The sequence below is a fragment of the Lagopus leucura genome, unplaced genomic scaffold, assembly GCF_019238085.1.
Source record: "Lagopus leucura isolate 7727_CA_CO unplaced genomic scaffold, USGS_WTPT01 Super-Scaffold_100008, whole genome shotgun sequence".
NCBI lineage: Eukaryota > Metazoa > Chordata > Aves > Galliformes > Phasianidae > Lagopus > Lagopus leucura.
In genome coordinates, this window is record NW_024962265.1 from 5955179 (window position 1) to 5962285 (window position 7107).

Below are 7107 nucleotides of genomic sequence, written 5' to 3' on the forward strand. Positions count from 1 at the left end.
CAGTGTTGTTTCATAGACTTTTCTCCTCCATCCATGCACTTTCATCCCCAAGTGCCTTGGCTCCAAGTGGCTGGAGCACAGGGGCCAGCAGAGGTGCCTGCGTGGGCTGAGCTCATCCCAGGCTCCCAACTGGCTCCTCTGGTTCCCCACACTCTACCTTTGTCCCTAAATCTTTCATGTTCTCATCATGCAGGAGGGTGTTTGCTATTTGGTGTTCGGTTACTGTCTCCATTGTAAAGGAGGAAATTGCTTTTGCAACTGCAGTCCCAGAGGCTGTACTTTTCTTCTGCAATTAAACCTTTATCAGACCTCACGCTGCGGTGATAATGTTGACTGAATAGGTGTTTGCTGACAGACATTGACCTACAGCCTAAATAATATAAGGAAAATACTTTTAAGTTTTTTGGCTTTTTTAAAATCCTTGCCTAGTTCGTGGTTGAAGCCGTACTTGCAGTAAATAAAGTGAAATTATTTAGGACTGTATTGGGTACTACTAGAATCTGTGTCTAAGCCACTCTCTGGGCATGATGGGATGACCACTTCTTTGACTGCTGTGGGAGCATGAGCTGACAGGGCTGATCACCATATTTTTTTCACCCCAGCATTTGTGGTGAAGAGCCAGAGCACCCTGCTGGTTCTGGCAGCAGGAAAGCTACAATCCTACTCAGCTACAGCCTGAGAAAATGGTCTATCCACCTAAAGGACAGTTTTGCATTTCAGTGCTGTTGTGTTGAAAGCCAAATCAATAACAAGATTTGGCCAAGCTCTGCAAAAGTTGGAACCTGACTTCTTGCTCAGTTTCTGTGTAACAAAGAGCAAGATTTTGATGTTCCTTTCAGCAGCATTGCTTCCCATTGCAGCATGCAAGCTGTGGGTGGCTTCTCTTCATATTGAGAATACTGGTGGGTGTCGTGAGTCATGGTGGGAGGGTGACATGGAGTTGGATTTTAAAAGGTGAAGAGTCAACATTTGTGAAGTTTCTGCAGCCTATTCAATTAATTTGTAACAACAGAGCTAGCATAAATCCTACCACTGCTGCACATGGCAGTGCCTGGTGATGTGGCTGTGTGGCTGGGAGAAATGCCAGAAAAATAGAGGAAAGCAAATGTCATTCCCATCTTCATGAAAGGCAAGAAGGCGTACCTAGGGAACTGCAGGCCTGTCAGCCTCATTATGATCCCTGGGAAGGTGATGGATGGCCTAATTATGGAAAACATTTTTAGGCACGTGAAGGAGAAAATCACCCGGAGTAGTCAGCATGGATTTACAAAAGGCTAGTTGCACCTGACCAAACAGATAAGCTTCTACAAGGTATTCACCAGCCTGATGGATGAAAGACGAGCAGAGGATATTGTCTTCCTAGTCTTCCTTAAGGCCTTTGACACTGATCCCCATAATGTCCTAGGGCTCAGGTGTCATGGTGGACATCAAGGTGCACTTGAGGCAGCAATGTGCCCTTGCTACAAAGAAGGCTGATGGTATTCTTAGCTGAATTAAGAAATGTATCACCAGCAGGTCAAGAGAGGAGAACCTTCTGATCTACTCAGCATTGATGAGGCCATGCCTACAGTGCTGGTTCCAGTTCTGGGCCACCAGTATAATACAGACATGGGTATGCTGGAGGGAGTCCAACAAAGGGCCATCAAAATGACAAAGGGACTGGAGCACCTCTCCTGTGAGCAGAGGCTGAGAGCTGGGGCTGTTCAGCCTTGGAAAGAGGAGGCTCAGGCGATACCATCAATGTTTATAAATACCTGAAGGGAGGGCACGAAAAGGACAGAGCCAGGCTCTTTCCAGTGGTGCTCAGTGCCAGGAAAGAGACAACAGGCACAAGCTGGAACATGGGAGATCACCTCTGAGCACTAAAAAGCACTTTTCTGCTGTGTAGGTGAAGGAGAAGTGGCATAGGTTGCCCAGAGAAGTTGTACAGTCTTCTCCTTGGAGGAGTTTAGAAGCTGCCTGGTCCTGAGCTAGGTGTCCCTACTTGAGCAGGGGTTGGACGCAGTGGACCCATAGGTCCCTTCCAACCTCAATCTTTCTGTGATTTTGTGATATGCAGAAGCTCAAGCTATTGCCCACTTTATTATGCAAAAGATCTTTTTCTACCCAATATTCAGAAGTGCTCAAAGAGGATTCCCTGTGAGTAGTCCTTGGTTCTTAAAACTGTTTCCCTCTTGGTTCATCTTTCCTTACAGGCATTTGGCAAAGTGATGAGTCCTACATGGGCTGGAAAATGCAGAGCATTTTACGAAGGATGAAAAAAATGCAAAGAAGGACAGTAAAATAAAGCTGACCCAGCAGGTTGGGAGTTGGGTTTGTGACACTGGGGTGCAATGCCTTTCTCTGCCACTGTCTTCCTGTGGCACTCTGGACAGGATACCAAAGAATAAATAAGTAAACATATGACTTTGTCTCATTATATCCCAGGTTCCCGTTTATAATATAGAGATAACATCATTTTCTTTGATCACAGATAAAGCAGAGATCCTGGGATTTCACAACAGTCATAGAGACTACATGAAAAAAGCTCATCTGGTTTTCTATAGGAAAGAGTACTAACAAAGAATTTATAACTATCAAATAATTATAGGAAAAGAAATACAGCAGTGAAAGGTTCAGAACTGCTAACTGTGTGTCGAAAGGTTCAGGAAAATGCCTGGAGTTGTGAGTAGGTGCCAGAGAATTTAATTATGATAATAAAACTTCTGGGAAGACGTGAAAATGCTGGAATGATCAAATCATGTTTAATTATGAGGAACATTTTTTGTCTTGGTAACACAGCACTGTAAGGAATACGTGTGTTGCCTCCAGAAAGGTTAGGGGCCAGGATGTCATTCTTTCAGAAACAAAACAGACAAGAACTTTAAAAAAAAAAAATAAAGTCAAAGAAAAGCCAAACCAAAGAAATGCCTCACAGATCATGGTAGAGCACTCAGAGCTTTGTAAAGAAGGCCAGGGGAACTCCCTGAGACGACACACTCTGCTCAGGTAGGAATTCCTCTTTGCAACCTTTGTAGGAACAGACAAGCCTCTTCCCTTCTTTCTTCCTGTCCTCCTGGCTCTCATCGATAGCTCTGTAGAAAATGGACTTCATAGTTGGAGTTTCTTTTCCTCAGGTAGAGCATTTAAAGGTATGTTCAATAAACTCTTGCTCACTGCAAAAAAATCATTCATAAAAAGTCAGCCCTGATGGCATGTTGGCAGCACAACGACCCAAGCTCTGTGTAGGAAGTCCAGGTCACCAGTGACAGTTTAGGACTGTGCAGTTTCAAGATGGATTAATTGCCTCTTGGGTTTCCCTTGGCTCTGCAAGGCTTTTCCTGGATTTGCACACACTGCCAGCTGCTGCACAGAAAACCAGCAAGGAAAATGAGAGGAGATATGGATGGGCCCTGCCTAATCAGCTCTGGATTTGTTTGCTTCTGGAAATCACGATCCCTTTGTGCTGCAGTTTCTGTTGTGCTGTAGGCCATTGAAAAGAAATAATAACATGAAGACATGGCAAGCAATGCAATGAAAGGCTTTGGTCTTTGCTGTTTGAGAGAAGGGCTGCAAACTCCACCCTGCCAAAAGGCTGCACTGTCTGGGCTTCTCAGAAACCATTATGGCTTCAGCCAGTCCACAAACTGGGCCCACAACTGCAGCCTCTGTTGTCCCCTTAAAAAGGAAGATTTGATACACAGCAGTGGGATTCCTACACACATCAGCATGGAAAGTGTTCTTGATTCTTATACCTCATGGCAAATATTTCTTGTAGAAATTATATATAATTCTCCATGGGACAACTGCTTCATTGCAGCACATGGCTTGCCCTCAACATGGTACACAAAAGCCCGGACATGATGAGGGTTCAGCTTCTTCCCAGGATGCTGTCCTGATGGATGTCCACATCGCTCAGCAATATTTGAACACCCTTATTCAAGCTGTCTGCCTTATTGCTCTGCTTAGGATTCAGAACACTTTTCCTGGATGCTCTGCAAGAGGATCCCTGGAGATCCCATGAAAGATACAAAATATTTACTTTTTGTTCTCTGTCTCTTGGCTCTACAGTGATGCTGTTGTGTGTCTCATACATCCTGGCATTAATTCTCAGTGGCTTTCTTTACCTGCTGTATCCTAATGTCTCAGATATGACTTACACCTTTACAAGTTCATAGGTAGTCCACTCCATTAGAACAACACAAACCTCAGAGAAGCTGCCTGTTCTCAGTATTTGTAAGTGTGCTTCATCTGTATTCCCAAAGCAATTGCTTTCAAAGAGGACACCATGAAGGCAATTTCTGTTTGTAAACTGCAAAATAGGGACATCTAGCTGCAGATGTCCCTCTTCATTGCAAGGGAGCTGGATTAAACGACCTCTGAGGGTCCCCTCCAACTCAGATGATTCAGTGAGAACCCACTAGGCTGGTATGGCAATCTGACATGCCCTCCTACCGCACCCCTACCGATGGTTTACTGTGATGCCTGAGAGACCCTCTCCCTTTAGCACTGTGCAATTTTACCATGGTTGTTAGAAGCTTATTGTGATCTCCTCCAGGGATGTTAGCATTCAGCAAGGCAGTGCTGTGAAGCCCTGCATCTTGGTTGTGTTCTCACCCTGCACTGCACGAAAATGCCTTTCAGAAATGCCTCCTGCAGTGCATTTGTCATTTGCCAGAGGTGTTTATTGCCTTTTTTTTTTTTCACTCCCCAAGTTAAAAACTATTATTTGTTAGGATCTTTTCTTCCTCGTGTACTTTACGTTATCAGCTCTCAATGAACGCATCATTTAAGCTTTAGGATGAAACATGAAAATAACCTTTAAGCCCCTGGGGAGATCATTCCTACAGACTACAGGTGTTTTCAGACCATTCTGCCTGATTGCATCCTGATACCTGATCCTGATATGATTCAAGCGAGCAATCTTTGCTCATTTCTGCCACTCTTCCACTGAGAACGATGATAATACAGCACAGGAATTAGCAGGCTGATTGGCTTTATAGATGTTAGTGTTTTTATTCCATTTACCACCTCTGTCTGTACCCAATTCTCAGATAAGTTAGCTCAAGCAAGGAAGTAACTGCTCTGATTTCAATGAGACCGAGTTTAGTCATCTGGCTGCCTGCTTTGCTCAATTATTAATGTTAGATCACTATTGATTTTGCCTCTCTGAGCTTAGTGGCAAACAGCTGCTGAAAAATGAAAGTGAAAAGCAAAAGAACAAGGAGAAAAAAGCTTCCAGAGAAGTTAGGTCATGTGTAAACCAAGGGGCCTAAGAATTACATTCATCGGTGGAAAGGGGAAGTTGTTTTCTTCTTCTTGGATTCGTTTAGTTACTTTCACTCAGTATATTCTTCTCCATGTCCTGGATTCAAGGATGAGGTGTTTTGGGGTAACAGCTCCAGGAAAATGATACATTTATGAGAGCTGGCTGTAACCTAGGAAGTCCTGCAGGTTTGGTATATAGATATCACACTGAAGTGCTTGCAGAAAAAAATTAGTTACAAAATTAAAGTGATACATCAGCCCAGCTCTCACTCTCAAAAGCAATCTTCCTCATTCAGTCCCAGAGCGTATTTTACTGGCTGCAGTTTCAGGCTGCCCAGAACCTTAGCTGACCCCTTGCTTTCAAAGAATAAAGCAGAGAAAATGTCTCTTAAGTTTACTCTCATGAGCTTCCCATGCCTCAGCCCTAAGCTATACACATCCTATACAAAATTCCTCCAGGACTACACAGCAGCCTTCAGAAGGGGATCTGTGCTCTGCGATGCATTTCTGCTGCCAAAAACCGTGGTGTCCAGATGGGACTCCAGCACCCAGCTTCAGCCAGGAGGAGGAACTACTGGGGCTTTTAAAGAGGTTTGTTCTAAATCATTACACTTCCTTCAGAATCTCTTGCATAAATAACCCTCCTCTAACAGATGTAAGACACGATGTAATACAGAGACAAGTCTGACCTCTCTCTTTGCAGCACACAGACTGAGGCCAGGTGCCCCTTCTCCCGCTTGAGAAAGGAGCCAGCAGAAGAATCAGGACAAAGGAAAGAGATTAAGAGATGGCTGCAAGTGATACAGGGAGTACCATAGAGACAACTGCAAAGAAGCTGCTTGGGGTCTTGTTCAACTCTCCATCAAAAACTGTGCAACTGTCCACCTGGGGGGAGTTTAGCAAATGGAAATGACCACATGTGTTTAACCCCTGTACTTCCTATTCACCAATAATCTACACAAATAAAACAATTATTCTTATTCTTATTACAAAAAGGAAAACAAGCAAGGGAAGAAGGGGGAAAAATAAAATGTATAAAGTGAGCTTCCACTTGGAGGTTACAATCTATGGCTTAAAGAATCTGTAATGGGTTGTTTCTTTGTCTTCATAGAACTCAGCATGTCTAGAAACACATTTTTTGCAGCAGGCTTTCTACAACATCAGCTTGTTCTCATGTCTGTGGCTAGTTTATTGCAGCAATTATAATAATTGATCAACTTGTAAACCATTATAAAGACTGCTCCCTCATCTGTTTTGTTCCTTGACTGGCTCCTGCTTTGAAGGCAGCATGGATTTATAGTGGGGGCTGTCTGCAGCACCCATCCCCTCCCTGGCTTTCCATTAATGTTGCCTGATTCAGGAAGAACAGTCTAGCTCCCAAGGAGCAGCTGAGGACGTCTGATTACAGAGCTTCCAGCCATTAACCCCACTTTGATCTGGTCCAAGTTGAAAAGTGAATATCAAAGTTGCAGAGGGAGTCAGAAAGGCAGGAAGAAGAGAAGAAATGTCTCTGTCTTTTACTCAAACATCTCCCAGTCATCATGGGTCACACTGGTGAGATACTGAAGTATACCCCCACGTAGTACTGTCCTCCCCCCATGCCAGGTGAAGCCTGGCTGCCTGGTAGGATCCATCTCACCAGCCAAAGAGATGAAGATATTTGTTTTCCATGACACAGCAACATAGGGCCACAGATGCTGGAACAGAATGAAGCAGATGAGCTTCAGTAGTGCTGCCCATGAGGCTTTCACAGCTCAAGTTAGGAAGCACTGTTACAGCCACCTTCTCATACGCAAACTCTCAATTAAGCAATTTATTTCTGCATGAGGGAACTTGCTGTGCACACATATATGTAAGAGA